An 18,765-nucleotide genomic window follows, 5' to 3' on the forward strand; every position below is an offset into this window, starting at 1 on the left:
TCAGGCAAGTGTCTACCAAATTCTGTTTTTTGATTAGCTAGGGACTTGTTAATACTGCTTTAAGAAATAGTAAGTTATGCTTTATGGAAACAACTGACAAGCAAAAGAAAAAGAAAAAGTATGATCAATTTTGTTAATATGAATTGTACTGCACTATTTTTCTGAAATGTAATATTTTTCTTTTTACAGTTTCTGCCCATTGTTCTTGGTCTGCAGAATATCTACCTGCCCCAATTGCAATGTAAGTTCAGTAATATATCAATACAGTTTGTTTCTGTATCAAATAATATGCTACTGATATGAAAATGAAGCTAGGAAAAAGGTTACAAATGAAATTAAGTTTGAAACCGTTATTTTATTTTTCATGCTTCTTTTTAGGGTTATTTGTCCCAAAGGGTGTCTAAAGGCTGAAGGAGAAGTATGGGGATCTGATATCTACACAGATGTAAGATTAAAATTCAGCTATAAATTGTCTTATTGTCTTTCTTCTACACATGAAATGGTTTCATTTTCAGCAAACACATTTCCTTTTACCAGAAATCAGCCATTTGTCGAGCTGCCATCCATTCGGGAAAACTCACGGATGAAGGAGGACAAATAGTCGTGGTGAAGAAACCAGGGCAGGACAACTATGATGAATCCATGAGAAATGGGGTCATAGCCAAGAGGCACGGTGCCTGGTCTGGATCATACATAATCCTCACACTTTCTGAGTTCCAGATCAATCCATCCATTTACGCAGACAGCATGTTCGACATCTCAAAAACAGGTAGGTTACTAACAAAAGCATGCCTTGTACTGTGAATAAAAAACATTTCTGTATTTTACACCAAATTTCCATTTCTTGCATTATTACAACTTAATCTACCTACAATTTATTTTTTCAGAATTTAATGCATGTAATTAAAAACCTTGATATAATGGAAACGACATTTATAATTAAATCAACAATATTTCTCTAATATTGTTACAGATAGAGAATATGAATCTCTTTCAAATCCGTCTTCAGGTAAGATTTCTATTAAGCATATTTTTACTATATTATTCTACTATTAATACTCTATGTATTATTATAATATATGCATCATTTAAAACAGTATATTGTTACTACATTATACAAGCAGAAATCTAAAAAATATAAAAATAGAACTGTATTATTAATAAATATAAATCATATGTAACTACAAAATACTTCTATAAAGTAAGGAATATGATTAAGATTCACAGCTTTTTAAAGCTCCAGCAATGCCCATTTTTTTAATCCCACAAATAGTGTTTACATCACCAATTGCCTTTATTCAGGAAAACAAGCAGTATTTCCATGGAATATGCAATATTTCTTTGGAATAAGTATTCAGCTTGTTAATTTTACAGTTGCAGCCAGCTTCCTAGCAGATAACAATGTCAGGTGTGCTACCCATGCATGAATGATAATGCTCACATGTGCGCAGTCATACATACATTCCCCATGCTTTCTCTCTTGGCATCAGAGATCCAAGTGTAAGCATCCCATCACCCATCAGTGTCAAAGGCATATAACCAACAGGGCAGTCAGGGAAAGCATTCTCTCTGGATGGTAGTATAGCTCACTGTGGAAATGATTATACAAATAGTAATTTATGATTAATATTTTTCTAAATTAAAAAAAAAATAAAAAAGCTAAGGTTGCTAAGGATTTTTTAACACCACATAATATCTTTATGTAACAATTAGTTCCTTAGTTTTCTTGGAATTCATGTTGTTTTATTTTCATTTCACAGTTTCAGCTCATTGCTCTTGGTCAGCAAATCAGTTACATGCACCAATTGCAATGTAAGTATAGTTGTATGGTTTCTGAGCTCTTATAAACAGAGCTTCTAGTTCCATTCGTATTGTGTAGTCTATTATGAATAGACTGTAGGATAGGGCTGGCAATATTGAGTTCAACTTGTGCCAATGGACCAAACACGATTTGAATAAAACTGTCTCATACTCTCTCAATGTATCTTTACCTTCTCCACCGACCGCTTCCATGCCCCTGTCTCCTTTTCTGCAGCTACGTTTCTTGACATGCCTCGTTTGTTCTTTGCTTCTTCTTTATTATTTCTTCTTTTTTATGGTCTACTTTTCCCCTGCTATCTGCTGCATTATACAGGCCTTATCTGCAAAAGGGCGGGGAGAGGGTTGCACAGAGGCTCCACCGTTTTGTAGAAGTGTTCCGGCTAGGTTGAGGCTAGGTAAATGGAGAGGATAGTGGGGAGAAGCGGACCAACAAAGAAGAATAAATAATACAGAAGACAGACAAACAAGAAGAGGCAACACATTTTTTTGGGGATCTAGTTAAAAGCTCCATCAAAAAATCTCTGAAATCTTTAGTGATAGAAATTGTTCTTCAAATGAAATACTTTTTTCCCCCCACACAGAGTTATTTGTCCAAAAGGATGTCTAAATGCAGATGGAGAAGTGTGGGGGTCTGATATCTATACAGATGTAAGTTTAAAATTAAACAGTAAAAATATAATCACACACGTTGCTTTGCTTGATAACTACATTTTGGAAAGCATATAAGAACAAAAAAATGTAATGATACTCAAGGTGATACCCCATTTGTGGAGCTGCCATCCAACTGTATTTCCTCTTACTAGGTTTCAGCTATATGTCGAGCTGCCATCCATTCAGGAAAACTTACAGATCAAGGAGGACGTATAGTCGTGGTGAAGAAGCCTGGGCAGGATAGCTATGAGGAATCCACAAGAAATGGAGTCAAGGCCAAGAGGCACGGTGCCTGGTCTGGATCATACATGATCCTCACACTTTCTGAGTTCCAGATGAATCCATCCCTTTATGCAGACTTCATGTTCAACATTCCAACAACAGGTATGTCCGTAACAACAACATGCCACGTGATGATTCCAAACATTTCTTATATTAAGCATTTCTGTATTTCACACCCAGATCTCTTCGGCTAAATTTCCATTTTGTGTATTATTACAGAAATACCATTCCAGATGAATCTATCTACAGATTAGCCTTGATTATTTTTAACTATTAAATCCGTGGAATTACTAATAATATCAAACAGATAGAACACTTATGATAACAAATGTTTTCACTTTCACAGATACAGGGTACGAATCTTCTTCAAATCCCTCTTCAGGTAATTTTCAAATGAAGCATGTTTTACTGAATGTGTGGGAAATTAGCACCAGTATATATTACTGCATTACATTCAAATAGACAATTAAAAATGTGGTCAAAAATAAATAAATGTATATGTAATTGCAAATGCATCATTCTTCCGTCTGTAGTATAATGGTAGATGAGTTAATATGATTAAGATATCCAGCTTTTTTAAAGTTCCAGCTATGTCCATTTTTATTAGCGTCGTAAACAGTCTAAATTTATTGGATTACCTTTTTTCCACTGGAACAAGCGGTGCCTCTCTGGAATAAGCTTGTAGACGCCCTGCTTGTTATTTTTACTGCCAGCTGCCGCCAATGTAACATTTAACTAAGGATTTTTTGTTATATCACAGAATCATTATAATTAGATGACTAGTTCCTTAGTTTCCCTTTAATTAATGTTTCTCTTTTATTATCTATTTCACAGTTTCCGCTCATTGTACTTGGTCGGCGAATCAGTTACCCGCACCAGTCACAATGTAAGTTGTACAACCACTAAGCTCTAAGCTTCCATGAAGAGAGAGTCCAATTATATCAATACCATATATATTCACTTAATGTACACTACCCAGTCCTGTCCAAAACACACCTACAGAAACAGAATGTATAGAAAACCCATGAAATGATCACACAAATGACCCAATCAGCTTCCTAAAGTTCTTGTTACTCCAGAAACCCTGGGGGCTAAATCCAAAGCATCAACAAAGTACATATAACAACCTTCACTCAATAGCTCAAAATAGTTGATCCATTTGTGCCAACAGAAAGTCTATGCCATAGTGTACAGTGATCCTTAAGGCTTTGAGCACAGCCTCGCAACCAGTGCAGTCATACGCGTCCTAATTGGGATGTCATCACTATGATGTCATACCTTTTAAGGATATTCACTATTCAGTAAAATGTTTATTTGCTATCCTAGAAATTATCTGCCTCTGATTCTGAAATATATATTTTTATAACTTGTTTCAGGGAACTAAGCAGAAGATGCATGCCAAAATGGATCAGTAAAGGACACATTTCAATTTCTCCTTTTCTTTTCACACAGAGTTAATTGTCCTAAAGGATGTCTAAATGCAGATGGAGACGTGTGGGGGTCTGATATCTATACGGACGTAAGATTAAAATTAAACTATATATATAATGACATCAGTATAGTAGTTTTTGGAAAGCATATAAAATTAATATAGTTTAACAAACAAAACATGTAATGATACTAGGTGTCGGCCATTTGTCGAGCTGCCATCCATTCAGGAAAACTTTCAGATGAAGGAGGACGTATAGTCGTGGTGAAGAAACCAGGGCAGGACAACTATGATGAATCCATGAGAAATGGAGTAATAGCCAAGAGGCACGGTGCCTGGTCTGGATCATACATAATCATTACATTTGCTGAGTTCCAGAAGAATCCATCAATGTATGCAAACTTTGTGTTAAACCGTCCTGCCACAGGTATATCATCAATAAAATCATGTTCTGCAAACCACTATTTCTGCTTAATTTCCACCAAGCCCTTGTGAACTAATTGTCAATTCCTTACAGAGATTACAGGTTAATTTCTATTTATTTTGCCATAATAAAATATTGGTATTAACTAATACCTAACTAATCAAACCAATATATAAGGATATGGCATTTATGATTAATCAACTCATTTTATGTCTTTCCATTTGCCACAGATATAGAATATGAAACTTCAACTCCAGCTTCAGGTAAATTGTGTATCAAATAAAAAATGTTCTCAATATATGGAGGATTATTAACAGTATAGTGTAATGTATAACTATATAATATATAAGAGCAAAACCAATAATACATAAATATGTTATGTTAAATGTGCAAAGGACAAATTGCTGTGTGATATAATAAGTTTGTCTCCTGAGATACGTTGAAAGCCAGTAGCACCGGCACTAGAGGAAAGCATTTTTACTGGCCCTTACGAAAAAATTACTGCAGTTTTTTGGACATGAAAAAACTGCAATACTGCACTTTTACTGCAGTATTACTACACATTTACTGCAGTTTTACTGCATTTGTACTTCACCGTACTGCGGTTTTACTGCAGTTATTTTTGTACGGAGGTACAAATGCAATAAAGCTGCAGTACATTGAAGTACAACTGTAGGTTTGCAATATAAAAAAAAGTGCAGTAAATGTGCAGTAACAATGCAGTACAGTGAAGTACAAATTCAGTAAAACTGCAGTAAATGTGCAGTAATGCTGCAGTAAAAGTGCAAATTTTGGTATAGTTACAGATACTATAGATAAAGGTAATAGAAATAATTGTAAATGGGACTCTTGTGTGCATGTTTATTACAAAACTCAGCAAACACTATTTTTATTCACATTCAAAGGCATCCTAACAGAAATAAACAGCAACATTTTTAATAGAATCAATGTTTCTCTTTTATTTTCATTTCACAGTTTCCGCTCATTGTGCTTGGTCAGCAAATCAGTTACCTGCACCAATTAATATGTAAGTAAAGTCATACGGATTGTAAGGTCTTATAAACAAGGTCTCCACTATATATATAGCAGCGTATCTTGCAGTAATCTTATTGTTTTAAGGTTTTGTAAAATCTTCATTAAAATCACACATCTTTAAATAATGTAAATGAACGCTCAGGCAAAACCCATGTTTTTTTTTTATTACCAAACAGAGCTATTTGTCCCAAGGGATGTCTGAACGCAGATGGAGAAGTGTGGGGGTCTGAAACCTACACAGATGTAAGATTACAATTAAACAAATTAAAATCTAAATGAAAATTGTCTATTTTTCATTTGTGTACTTTGTTTTGGAAAACATCAAATTATTATAGTTTAACAAAAGTATTTATTGATGCTAGATGTCAGCCGTTTGTCGAGCTGCCATCCATTCGGGAAAACTCACGGATGAAGGAGGACAAATAGTCGTGGTGAAGAAACCAGGGCAGGACAACTATGATGAATCCATGAGAAATGGAGTAATATCCAAGAGGCACGGTGCCTGGTCTGGATCATACATAATCCTCACACTTTCTGAGTTCCAGATGAATCCATCCATGTACGCAGACATCGCATACAACCCACCTGCGATAGGTTAGTGTTGAGCTAAACAAGATAAACCTGCCTTTAACAGAAGCGTGACTTGGGCTTTTATGGTTTAACTTGTCTTGAACTAATTATTAATTTGTGGAATTTTTACATATATGACAATTCAGTATAAAATTAGCCAACAGATCTACTTTATATATTATTTGCAAATTAGGTTTTTTTTTTTTTGGGGTAATATATTTTAATTGGGTTTTCACAAGTATAGCAGGAGGTGGGGGAGAGGGTAGAGGGGAAGTACGGTACACCATGAGAGGTAAGGGGAAGGGAAAAGGAAGTCCCGACGCAACGGGACTGGCAGCGTGTAATACAGTCATGAAAGAGATCACAGGAAGGACAAAAAAAAAAATACATAAACAAAATTACAGTAGTACATGCTTGTATCCATAATCAAAGCACAACCCGTGACTGGTAGTAATGTGGAGTGAGCTGACCAGCTTGAAGGACATCACAGACGAGGAACAGAAAAGACAAGACAAGGGACTACGGGAAGGGGAGAGGAGCAGGGAGATAAGCCTTTTAATGGTTACCCCTGATTTTCTTAAATATTTTTACTGATACAAAATATGAAACATTTTCAAATTCATCTTCAAGTAAAGTTTCTGAAGGATAGATAAATCTGTAGTCCATTTGTATTGATTTAGAGAGCTTATTGATTCACCTTAACAATCAAGGTATGCAGATTCTAACATGTTTAATCAAATAAATCCAACCAGTGCTGTATTTATGGGGGTCGTTGTCATAAACCTGACCCAGGGTAGTACCCCCAGCTACCCCCTCAGACCTACTGATCCTCAGAGTACCTCCTCGTTCCCTGCTGGCTCTTCTTACTTTAGAGCGAAAGGTATGGTGTCTTGTCCCAGTGCTCTCCATTAGTAAGCATGGAAACAATACAACGGATATCTGCAAAGAGCTCCATACAACTGGGGTAGCTTCAGAAGAAACCTTGGAACACCCCAGCTGCCCCACTAAGAGCTGTGATGCATATGGGAGGCCAGTCACCTAATAGGATGATTGGGTTTTGGTGAAGGGGCTCTTGGGGCTACTGCCGATCTGGGTATGCTACCCTACGCCTATTCAGCTTTAGCTTAAATAGAAACAAATATATACCCAAGCAGGTTTGGACCTTAATTATTTTTTGCCATAACATACTATTTGCATATGTTTTGTTGATACATTGTGGATGTAAATCTTATTAGACTATAACATAACTATAATTTTCTCCATGTGGTCATTACTGAAACGTGATTTTTATTTTTAAATTATTACAGAAACAGAATCCACACTTCCAGCAGGTAATATTTTGTTTTCACACGTATCTACAGAAAGTAACACTAACTAAGCTCCACGTTAAGTGACATAAGTGTCTAGTTCTGGAAACTGAACACCAACTGTTATATAGACAACAGAATTTTTTTAGCTTAAAATCAGAACATCCTACAAATCATATTGCTTTGTGACCCTTACCTGCCAGTATCATTTGTTGATTTATCAAGTAAGAGGTTAAAGAATATAACAAATGCGGGGGTTAAACAGAATAAAGTCCTTTTGGGGCTTAAATACCTTAAATACCATATAAAAAAAACCCAACAGAATAGAGCCATCCAAGTCAGGGTGAACTCTGTTCCAGCTGCTGGAATGGCTCAACAGAACAGGGAAAGTGCCCTAAATAATCTAAACCGTCTCCCTTCCTTACATCTTTGTGGCCCATTTGCGCTTGTGCATTCTTAAAAAGATTTTTTTCTTGCAGTTTCGGCAGCTTGTTCAATGGCAGCTAAGCAGTTACATGCACCAATCATGTTGTAAGTATGACTACGGTTGACCGGAGATATATATTATATATATATAGTGTATATCAAAATCTGTCTTCCAAATCTTTAATCACTTACTAAATATAATGGTTTTAACATTGTCATGTTTTTTGTGCGCCAATAAAATCTTAGATTTTTCTTATGTTACTGTTATAAGAAATTGTTAATGTGTGAAACATATATGTTATAGTATGGTATGGGATTTTTTTTCCCATTTACATGCTTTTATTTTTTCGTAGGGTCCATTGTCCTGAAGGATGTTTGTATCAGAAGGGAGACGTTTGGGGAACAGATGTCTACTCAGATGTAAGATTACCATTTAAATCCACATTGAAATATTCAATCTCTCAAAATGTTTGGTAGGAATATCTTTAAGGCAGGGGGGAAAGGGACCACTGCCTGTGGCCAAAATACTGCACAGGTGCCCATAGCAGCTAGAGAGGGGAAGGTAAATGTATAGGGGGGAAAGATACTATTAATGAGAGAAGGTTACTGAGATGGCAATGAGAGGTTAGTGGCTGCTCAGGAACCCTTGGGGGTTCAAAAGTACAATGGTTGCCCATCCCCCCATTAACTTTAAGAAAGCCATGATGTTATGCAGTTTTTGCAAGGTTTCAGTACCCTTCTCTCCCCTTTCCAATGGTTAGAAAGAAATGTATTCAACTCTAAAAGAAAAAGGCTTTACTTACTTATTTTTACATCCATAGGATTCTGTAATTTGCCGAGCTGCAATTCACGCAGGGATACTGGACAATTCTGGTGGAAGTTTTATCTTGCAGAAGAAGCCAGGGCAGAGCAGCTACAAGGAGTCGACAAAGAACGGAGTGACCACCAAGAAAAAGGGAGAGTCCTCTGGGTCATTTGTTCTGAGCTCATCATATGAATTTCAAAGCACCGTATACACCGAGTTCTCCTACACTCTCCCACAAACAGGTAACCTACTGCCCTAGCCTTGCACTGTATATACATATATATATATATATATATATATATATATATACATATATATATATGTGTGTGTGTGTCCAAGTATGGCAGTCGGTTTTTAAGCACCCTACGTAAAACAATTTATCATGTTTAACCCAATGAATAACATAATATTGATAATGCATAGAGAACACAAATTTTATGATTTTAAATTTGTTTTAAGAATTTTTTTTATAACAGAGTAATAACATTATGGGGAACTTCACCACACATGTATCAACCTTGCAAATCCATCCTCTAAGTGGTCCCTTAGACCATTGGGGCCCTAGGCAGCTGCCTAACCTGCTTCACTGGTAGCACCACCTGTGTATATATTTTACTAGTCATGGGCATTTACAATTTACTTATACATTTTTTCTTTTAAAGATATCGCGTTGGACTCCAAACCTGCAACAGGTAACTTTCACCTATCTTCCCGAAAAAAACTATTTCCTTGTAGTAACTGTGAAAAAATGTCCTAAAATGAATCTTTGTCCACCTAAATAAATGTTGTTTGTATTTCCCCTTACAGTTTCCGCGCATTGTTCTTTGACAGGAACAGAATTACCTGCAGAAATTACAATGTAAGCATTGCTTTATTATAAGCAGAGGCAGATGGGGTGCTAGCTGGTGTCTTAGGGTACTTAAGTCCATAGTGTGTTGTGGATGGCCTTGATATTGAAAGATGAGGCTTATGGCAAAGGTCGTAAGAAAGCTTACAGTGTATGTATGGGATGTGTAGGGTGTGTGGAGATGTATACATGTGTGGGTATGTACTGGTTGTTTATGATTCTGTATGTGTATGGTAAGAGCTGATAAGGATTTGTTGAAGCTAGTATGGATTTAAGCCTAGCCAACATGAGCAGAAGACAATGTGATACCGAGGACGTTTCATGGATGATTTTTATAGGAGGTGTGACCCAACCTATCGGATTTAGAAAGGAACTCTCTGGAATCAGGCAATCACACCAAGCCAAAAACTAAAAGTTAATGAGTAAATGTTGAGTTCTATCAAACTAAGTGATACATGGTCTCCTAAACCCTACAGTGGTTTCTGGACTCTATTGTTCCACAACTGGATATTCCATTTATCATAATATAATGCATGCAACTAAACATAGTTAATTAATGGAGCTAGATTTACAACTCAGTAGGCATAAAAGCGAAACCCTGCCATACTACATACAAAAAATAGAGATGTGTGCATTAGGGTCTTACCAATTAGAATTTAGAAACAACACCGACATATATTGTTAACAATGGTATTTTAAAATCATTAGGCTAGAAGTAATTTTACATTTTATTCTTTCTTTATTTATTTATTTATTTATTTATTTATTTATTTATTTATTTTTTAGAGTTATTTGCCCCAAGGGATGTCTAAATCAAAAAGGAGAAGTGTGGGGATCAGACACCTACACAGAAGTAAGATTAAAATTAAATTGTACTTTGCTAGAAATGTTAGTGCTTTGGTTTGTAGCAAATGCTTTGCGCTCACAGATCTTGTGGGATGATATAGTTCTTTAGAGTAAATTGCAAGCGAATGTGTCAGCAACAATAGTAAGGGTAAAATGATAAGTTATGAGTTTTTAACCTATGGTTCGGTAATCATGCCCAAGCAAGAAAATTATCCATTCCAATATTACAGAATATATCCACGCATACAATTCCCAAGCTTGTAGGCAGAATTTTTAATAAAGTGTTTCAAGCAGATCGATGTTTTTTTAAATATATCATTTATTTTGAAAATAATTACATTTTAAATTATGAACCAACAGGATTCATCCATTTGTCGAGCTGCTATCCACGCAGGAAAGTTGAGTGATGCCGGAGGAAGTGCGATTGTGCAGAAGAAGCCTGGGCAGAATAGCTATAAGGAATCCTCAAGGAACGGTGTAGTTAGCAGACGTCAAGGAGAAAAGTCCGGCTCATTTGGTTTCAGTGCACTATTTGACTTTCAGACCACTACAGACACAGAAACGTCTCACACCATCCCTCAAAAAGGTAATATTTTTCACAAATCTTTATATGTGTGTGCGTGTGTTCCTGTTATTTCTAGCTCTTGATATTTATCTGTTTTAATTTTTAGAGGAATTTATATGGGAGACCCAGCCAGCAACAGGTAACATTCCTAATGTTCCATTACCCAATCTAGTAACTAGATAGAAGCTAATGACCTCCTAAAGATATAACACAGAACTAAAAAGATTATTAATTTCTTCTCTTAGTAACAGCAACATGTTCTCTGGCTGCAAAGGAATTACCAGCGCCAATTACACTGTAAGTATGGCCATAGTGTGTATAGTAATTCAAGGAAGGACCATCTTTATGACCAAAACATAGTCTTGTAATAACTAACTACACAAAGCGCCAGTCCACATTTATTTATAATGCTGATGGACCAATTTCCTTATCCCTGTTATAAACAATCACCTAGATTACCAACATATATCCAGACTACCAGAACATGTCTAGAGCTGCATTGCAAACGTAGGTCCTGTGTATATTTGTATCTCTTCCCAACAGACATCAATTCTCCCTTATTCTTGCAGTGTTGTTTGCCCTCAAGGATGCCTAAATCCAAAAGCAAGTGTTTGGGGAACAGATATCTACACAGATGTAAGATTAAAACACTGTTCTACTTTTAATGAGACGTTCATTTTAATTGTTAGTTTTTTAAATATTAAAACATGAAATACGATTTATGTTTTTACACGTTTAGGACTCTTTGGTTTGTGCAGCTGCTATTCATTCAGGAAAAGTGAAAAATAGTGGAGGAAATGTGATTGTTCAGAAGAAGCCAGGGCAAGATAGCTATGTGGGATCCACAAGAAATGGAATAACAACCAGACGCCAAGGAGTGTGGACTGGGTCTTTTGTGCTGAGCGAATCATACGACTTCCAAACCAAAGTATTTACAGAGTCCTCCCATGGTCATCCAGATACAGGTAGCTGTTTTAGTTTGTTTGTCTGGCTTCTTCTTCCAATAGTTGTTTTGACGCTTATTGATTTTTTGCTTTGTGAATTCTGACAGATATTGCCTGGGAGTCCAAGACACCAACAGGTAATGGTTTAATGTTTTTTTTGTTTTTTTTTTTAAAAAAGGCTACAATTGATAGTTATAGCAAATAAATCAGAGAGCTAGTAAGCGCAGGGTAGCATTTTCCCATTAGATTCAAATGGTGCTGTGCAACTCCTTTGGGCACTGAAAGGGTGAATTCAATTTGTATCATGAAAATCATATCTAGAATGAATACAATTAATGATGTAAAAGATTATGTGATAAGATGAATCTATCTAAAAGTGACATAATTCGGTTGATGAGGCAAATATCTAACATCTAATCATCTTCTAGTTTCAGCAGATTGCTCTTGGAAAGCAACTCAGTTATCAGCTCCAATTACAGTGTAAGTGAAACTTCAATATTTGTTTATAGAAGATCCAGACCCTCCTGCAGGTGGTCTTTTAGCTGGGGGGGGGGAATGTAAATAGTCCAAGTTTCTTCTGTGGAGATTAACCCTAAAGATGATGAATGGCCTCTCCACCTCACTGCTTTTCACTTCTCCAGCCCACTCAGAACACTGCTGCAAAACTAATATTCTTTTCCCACAGCTCTTCATCTAAATAAAATAGAATTTAATTTAAAATAAGGGCATTAAAATGTCTTACAATTTTCTTACGATTTTCACATGATGAAATATTAAATAAATAATTGTATACATTCAGTGAAAATGCATACATTTAAATAAAAATGAATTGCTTTTCTTGCTCCTTTAGGGTTACTTGCCCCAAGGGATGCTTACTTCCCAAAGTAGATGTGTGGGGATCAGACACCTATACAGAAGTAAGATTAAATTTGACTTAAATGTCTGAAATGTTGCCTTCATGAAAAGTTACCAAGTACTTATCAAATAAAATGTCTCCATTGTTAATTCTTCACTATTAGGGGTCTGCTGTTTGTCCAGCTGCTATCCATGCAGGAAAACTTGGAGACAATGGAGGAACTGTGATTGTAAGGAAGAAGCCAGGTCAGAATAGCTATTCTGGATTAACAAGGAATGGTATTACATCAAGACGCCAAGGACCATCATCTGGGTCATTTGAGTTCAGCTCCACATTTGACTTTCAAACCACTACATACACAGAAACATCGTATAATATTCCTCAAGCAGGTAACCTTGGTTTAAATGTTCTACCTTATGTAGATGGAAACTTCTTATGATGTGCAACTGAAATTACGGTTTATTTGTTGTTTCAGAGATGAAATGGGAGGCCGAGGTGCCATCAGGTAATTGTTTCTTAGTTTCATTTGGCTCCAAACATATCTTTATCTTTAAATGGATTCGGAGTAGAACAGTATAATAATTAACATTATAAATTGGTGATAGATATCTGGCAGGTTGCACAGCCATCCTGTTGTGGAGTTGAGTTTAACATGGCAGGTAACCTCCTCCAGTGGCTACCTCTCGAGCGACATCTAAAAATAGGGAGACAGTATAGACTCTGAATAGCTAACTGCAAATAGGTGAGAGTGGGCAGAAACAGCAGAAATATACCATCCACCTGTATCCCGGAGCCAGCTGTTATACCCAGATTCCTTTCTAAGCTTATCTGTGAGCTGTGAAAGAGCTATGGTAAAATAAAGAATTCTATCACGTTATGTATTATTATTACTATTATTTTTATTACTATTATTAATTATTGTGTTACATAGCATCATCATATTCTGCAGTGCTGTACATTGAGTAAAATTATATATCAAGTAGTATATAACATAACAATTTGACTTTGTATTTGCATTTTTGTTGGCTTGAAAATTATCTGCTGGGTATATATTTAAATATATATATATATATATATATATATATTGATGTTATAATTTCTAAAGACAACCAATTGAAACAATAACATTCTCTCTTATTTTCAGTTTCAGCATCTTGTTCTCTGACAGCAAAGCAATTGTCTTCACCGCTCACAATGTAAGTGACATTAGTACAAATGAAAGATTTACACAAGTTAAATTATAGGAAATATACCGCTTTAAACTAGTATTATAATATACTGTATGTAAAGCACAATAAAGGTGATCATTTAACATGTACAACACATTGCTGGCATAGTTAATGGGAAAGATATATATATTGTGATATTTATATATATATATTGTAGATTTTAATATAATCAAAATATTTATTCTATCGTTAGTGTTTTGTGTTCTGAGAGTTGCCTAAATCAAAAAGGAAATGTGTGGGGATCTGATATCTACACAGAGGTAAGATATTCATTCATTTGTACTTTGTTAATTTCTTCTACTCATGCAGACAGCAGTGAAATGGCTTAGAAATGTAAAAATGTAGGGTTTATTCTGAAAATGCCAAGTTGACACAAGGTAAGCTTAGGATGGGTCATTTTGTAGGGTTACATTGGGTACTCCCATAATCATACAGAAGGCAAAAAATCTGACACGAGGATACTAACTGACTGCATATATGGGAGAATGTGACTTGATTTTTCTTAAGTGTGTCTTATAAGCATTTTCCTCCATTAGGATTCTTCTGTTTGTCGAGCTGCCATCCACTCTGGAAAACTAAGTAACAAAGACAGTAGTGTAATCGTGGAGAAACTGCCAGGACAGAGTAGCTATGGGGAGTCCACCAAGCATGGAGTGAAAACAAAGAGCCAGGGGCCACGGGAGGGCTCATTTGTTCTCCATTCTGTATCGGATTATCAGTTCTCTACCCACACAGTCCATGAATTTGATTCCAAGAGACCCCATGCAGGTATGTTTGTGTGAAACAATATTTTTGGCGAACGGTGTTATACATTACATATGTTAATTGTGTATTTGCTGAGACAATTGTTACTTTGTTACAGGCAAACAACATGTATCAAAATCATCAAAAGGTATTTTTTAATATTATTACTAAGAGATGTGATGACATGGTGAAAACTAAGTGCTTACCAATGCCAAATATCTCTAGCATGACAAGAGTAAAGAGGAGGGCTGGGGGAGCAATTTTTGTCCCTTTTTGTGTGTTTTACATGCAATCTCATATATAACAGCTGGGAAAAAATGTAAGCATTTGTATCACAACTGGATCATGTCCAAGTTATTTTAGGGGATTTCTATTTATTTCCCTTTGGTCAAATTAGACTTGATTGGATAATATGTATGAATGTTGAATGACATAAGTGCTTTGGGCCAGTATATTATCTTACCAATTCTTCCCTCTCCCCAAAAGACATGTGGATAAAGTCAAAAACATTTGATACATTTTACCAATTATAGCAATGCAGTCGTCAGTGTAAGTTTAGTTGATCTTTGATGAAAGTAGTGATAGAAGCCGTGTTACAGAGCTGTAGGCTGCCTTTGGACATTATTATGTGATCTATTGCTGCCAATCCCCATCCCTGAACTGCAAGGTATTAAATTCTTTATGGAAAACATTTTTTGAAGGTTACACAGTAGCCTTAATTAATCTAATTAGTGCAGTTTTAACCTTTTTCTTTTTTCCTTCTTTATAGGATTTTCCCCTCATCATTAGTTAATTACATTCACTAGAAAACAGAAGATGCAGAATATTCTATATCACAACATCCCAATATCACTCTATAGGAATGGTCAAGACATTGGAATAATCTGTATTATGAAAACATATGCTATGTAGCACGTCTTCAAATAGTTTCTAATCAACCATGTAAATGCAAAATAAAAGCAATTTGAAAAAGAACAAATGATATGTTACTTGAGAAGTGATGAGATCATCCAAATGTGTAGATATAGTGTCTGAAGACTATACGAGTCCTAAAAAGAAGGTTTTTCAAACCAGCGGTACTCATCCTTCCCATATTGACTGTGTTCCAAGTGGTAAGGTCACAGTGGAAAATAGTTCCTCCTTCTCCATCTTCTAGGACTGCACTCCCTGCAAAAGAAATGCAACCTATTCCTTCCCTCCTCGTCCAAAGCCTAACAAGATCTTCCCTACCTAAGTGTTTAACAGGGACCAGCTCCACTGTGGCATTTTCAGTGAGCAGAACCATAGATAGATAGATAGATAGATAGATAGACAGACAGATAGAGAGACAGACAGACAGATAGATAGATAGATAGATAGATAGATAGATAGATAGATAGATAGATAGATAGATAGATAGATAGATATCCATCCAATTACCACCAGCTATAGTCCATGGTATATTAAGAGTGAGGTGAGAAAACCGAACATGCAAGAAAAAGGGTCCAAAGGTGCAACTGTGCTTTTATCAACCTAAAAGAGAGGTGTGCAATGTACCTTCATACAAATATTCATGTGTCGAGCCCCAGATGGACCAAACTGGGGGGCACCAATGAGGTAGCATCCTGCACTTGCTCAGCTTTAAGGCACAGAACCTAGCTTTCCCTCTCTTTTTTACGCTCAGTCACAGGGTAATTATTCCAGGTGTCATTTAACAACTTTCCCTTTTTTCCTTTGCTTTCTATTTTTTACCTCACTCTGGCCCCTATACCAAACTCGTTGCCCCTAAAAACGTACCTCACTCTTTCCCTCACATCCGTCCCTCATGTACCTTCCGCTTTCACAAATAATCACTTGATCTCAGCCAAGAATCCTAAGGAGAAGGCTACACTACATGGTGGATGCTTGGAAAAAAATGTGGCACTTATAATGTGACACAAATATACAGTTGTAATCATAATTATTCAGCCCCCATCACAAATCAGGTTTATTGTCAACATTTACGGTCTTTCAGCTGTTTGCAATGAGCAAATAAAACAAAAGCAATTAAAATAGCTCAACACAACGAATGCTTCAAGTGGTTTCCCAAAATTCAACTAAAAATGCAATTTAGAATGACTTCTCCAGTCCTAACATTATTTAACCCCTTCATGACAAGCATTTTTCATTCATAGAATCCCCACTGCCTTCTGGATATGTTACTCTGTATACAGTGAATGGAATAATAATGTGTGACCGTAAAACACAGGTAGTAGTACTCTTGTCTTGAGAAAAAGCCGCTCACACAGATAGTTTAACACATCTTCAATGAATCTCAAGCCTGGGCGAATTATCATATTGTTTAAATTATAATAATCTTGCAAAAAAAAAATGGGATTTTTTTTTTCTTATTAGTAGCAGATTCAACATGTCTGGTTTTTTTTTTCAAAAAATAGTGTGCTACTTTTCTTAAAAAAAAAATGTTTATTTTTTTGTATAATACGAAACGTTACCTTACCACAACCTGCTAGACACACACCTTTACGATAATCAACCGGCCTAAAACTCTAACTAAATAAAGTCTACGGAGGAACGCGCTTTCTGAGGTGTTTGAGCAGGGACAGTCCTGTAAAATAACATGAAAATAAAATGAAACAAAATTTTCTTCAATGCCGTTTATATTTCTGTACTCTGCACTATACTTTCTGCTCAAATGAAAAATATTTTAAAACCACTTTTTTTTTTGTATTTGTGTGAAAATACATCTACTTTAGTTTTAATTTGTTGGCTTTATTAGTGATTTAGTGATCAAATTGATCTTGCTTCACTACTGGCATTGGTGTGGGTTCTGCCATGTTTCCTAAGTCCGTCCTATCTCCAATGCTACGACATTTAGCTGTGTTCCATCCTCTTATTATCATCCCTTGCCTTTTCTAGTTAAAAATGTCTCTGTGCTCTGAAAACCCCAAACCTATTCCCTTACTCCATATTGTTAGCCATGCTTGTAGCACCCTAAGATCCCTTTGCCTCTCTGGATTAGCCTGTAACACTAGTAGTATTTTAGTAACTATCCCTTTAGGGGGTCCTCATTTAAGTCTTTGCTCTCAGTTATCTAAAATCACTTTTGGAATATCTTGCAGTACTATGCTCACGTGAGGTCTTCTTTTACTCCTGAACTGCACCCTGTACTGGGAACTATGCCATTTATTTATAAATTTGAATAAGGAAATTTACTAATAACAAAAAATACAGCCAATATTAAGACATATTTCATAGCATTCGATAACAAACATTTTATGAGAGTGACAGCATTAGGATTGTTGGTGTTATGGAATGTTCAACTGTGTAAACATTTTTATCAGTAAAGATGGATTTTCTGTGGAATTTATGCAATAATCACATAACATTGACTTTTGGACAATGTGCCTACAGTGGAATAAACTTATGGAGTGTGTATATATATATTTAAAAATAGGTTATATCAGAATAAAATATGCAGCCTACTAAAAGCAGACATAGGACCCATCTGGGATTGTGCCATTAGGGGAGATATCTCCATCTGCAACTCGGCTGGAAAGCATTCACAAAAACAGGCAAGACCCAAATTACAAAACATTTCCAATGTCTCAGGCACTCCTTTTATCTTGCACCAAGTGTTTTGCATTTTTGAGACTTGGTGCCCCCAGTAACTGTGCAGAAAAGGGGCAATACTGGTACGTCGGACATCATCTCACTCAAGAACAATCCAGGCTGCCAGACCAAAATGACCTGTGACTTTTTTTCACTCTTGCCAATCAGCATTTAAAAGAAGAGGCCCAAGCATCAGACATATAATTTTAACTCATCAATAGCAGCAGTTACAGACTGGCGGGAGTTGGAGTGTGAGACGGTGACAGTTAGTTATGAGGTTAATGCTCATTACTCCCTACCTACCATACTGCAAGTTAATTAATAGTTTATTTCAGTACAGAAAATGTAGTGTTGGAGTGGATTGGAGAAGCTGTAGTGACCTCTGTAATGTATTAC

The 18,765-nt window shown here is 36.0% G+C and overlaps 2 long non-coding RNA genes across 2 annotated transcripts; both read left to right on the top strand.

Moving 5' to 3' along the window:
* The first annotated feature begins 8,880 nt into the window (after positions 1 to 8,880).
* On the top strand, positions 8,881 to 10,451 carry LOC128500155 (uncharacterized). Its single transcript, XR_008354895.1, has 4 exons — positions 8,881 to 8,992; positions 9,413 to 9,442; positions 9,558 to 9,609; positions 10,384 to 10,451. It is a non-coding gene; the product is annotated as an uncharacterized LOC128500155 (long non-coding RNA).
* Positions 10,452 to 13,280: 2,829 nt separating this feature from the next.
* On the top strand, positions 13,281 to 15,747 carry LOC128500857 (uncharacterized). Its single transcript, XR_008354958.1, has 6 exons — positions 13,281 to 13,313; positions 13,953 to 14,004; positions 14,231 to 14,297; positions 14,574 to 14,805; positions 14,900 to 14,929; positions 15,551 to 15,747. It is a non-coding gene; the product is annotated as an uncharacterized LOC128500857 (long non-coding RNA).
* The last annotated feature ends 3,018 nt before the right edge of the window (positions 15,748 to 18,765 follow it).

Source organism: Spea bombifrons, chromosome 6, assembly GCF_027358695.1.
Source record: "Spea bombifrons isolate aSpeBom1 chromosome 6, aSpeBom1.2.pri, whole genome shotgun sequence".
Lineage (NCBI taxonomy): Eukaryota > Metazoa > Chordata > Amphibia > Anura > Pelobatidae > Spea > Spea bombifrons.